The sequence below is a fragment of the Ceratotherium simum genome, chromosome 34 (assembly GCF_057802395.1).
Source record: "Ceratotherium simum simum isolate JZ-2026a chromosome 34, ASM5780239v1, whole genome shotgun sequence".
Classification (NCBI taxonomy): Eukaryota; Metazoa; Chordata; class Mammalia; order Perissodactyla; family Rhinocerotidae; genus Ceratotherium; species Ceratotherium simum.
Window position 1 is genome coordinate 12,070,703 of NC_141933.1, and position 1,591 is coordinate 12,072,293.

The following is a 1,591-nucleotide window of genomic DNA, read 5'->3' on the forward strand; positions in this document are numbered from 1 at the left end:
TCCTGGCCATACCCTTCCTTCTTCCCCCTTCTCTGCCCCCACAGCTGCAGCTCAGCCTCTCCCTCCAGCCCCTCTTCCTCTCCCTCACCCTGGGTTCCTGGATCTAGTGCAAATCTAAAACAGCTCCCTGGTCAACAGACCATTTCCACTGGAAAACCCTGTGCTGACATAGCCAATCTGACACTTCTCGCTTTGCTCCACAAGGTAAGATGGATTCACGTTCCTCCTCTATGTTCTCAGGCCTCTTCTCTGTTCATATTTCTTCATTTCCTCAGGGCCTCAGGAGTCTAAGCTCAGCTGATCCATGCATTACATTCACACATGTCTGGGAGTGTTATTTTCATCTCACAGTTCTCTCCTCCACCTGTCTATGGAACCCAGACCCTCCCCGAGTGTAGAGTCTCTCACTGCTGTTGGAAGCATAAATTGGTACAACCCCTAAGGAGCACCATTTGGCAATATCTATCAAAATTAGAAACGAGTACAGTTTTTTGCCCAATAACTTCACCTCTGGGAATTTCTGTTACAGATACAGTTGCACACATGCAAAATGATGTAAGTAAGAGGTTATTCTTTGTAGCAACCTTTCAAAGAGCAAGATTTGAAACGAGCCAAATGTCCACCCACAGGGGATAGTTGAACAGCTTATGTCGTGTGCATGTGAGGAGCTGCTACACATCTGTAAAAGGGAAAAAAATGACCATGCTCGGCAGGTGCTTGGGACAGAAAGATCTTGAGAAGAGATTGTTAGTTGAAAATAAAACAACAAAAAGAGCCAGCCCTGACGTCTAGTGGTTAAAGTTTGGTGCTGTCCCACCTCGGCGGCCCGGGTTCACTTCCCGGTTGCCGAACCACACCACTTGTTTGTCAGTTGCCATGCTGTGGTGGCGGCTCACCTAGAAGAACTAGAATGACTTACCACTAGGATAAAGAACTATGTACTGGGGCTTTGGGGAGGAAAACAAAAACAAAAACAGATGATAATAGGGCTTATACTTTGCTATCTTCAGATTATAAAGAAAATAAAAGATGCTTACATATACATAAAGGAGCCAAGGAAGGACACCCAGAAACCAGAGATCATAGAAAAGAGAAGGGGGACTGGATAGATGTGAGATGGGGGAGATATCTCACTGAATACAATTTTACATATTTTTATTTCGAATTATATGATGTATCTACTACACAGTCAATATAAGTTAATGAAAGGTACTTTACCACTGAAAGTTATCCTAATTAGAAGTCTACTGTGGCTTGTCTTCGGGCCCCTTCATCTAATAACCTGCAAAATCAGGTCTGTTGAGCTGTGTCTGCTGGTTTGGCCCTTGGGGAACTTACCAGGTCCAGTGAAACAGACACGGTGGAACAGGCTTCTGCACACTCTTCCCATTCTCCACTAATTCTCAAAACCCTAAATGTGGAACCCTAGGTAAGGGAAAATGCAGGGGGTATTCACTCAAGAAAAGACACGCCCCCTGCTTATTGGAGCCCAGGCTGCTGAGAGTCAGACCAGCTCACTCTGTTGGTAAAAAGCACTACGCACCCATCTGGGGTCTCCAAGCTGCTCCTCCAGCCTCCAGGAGCCAGCCAG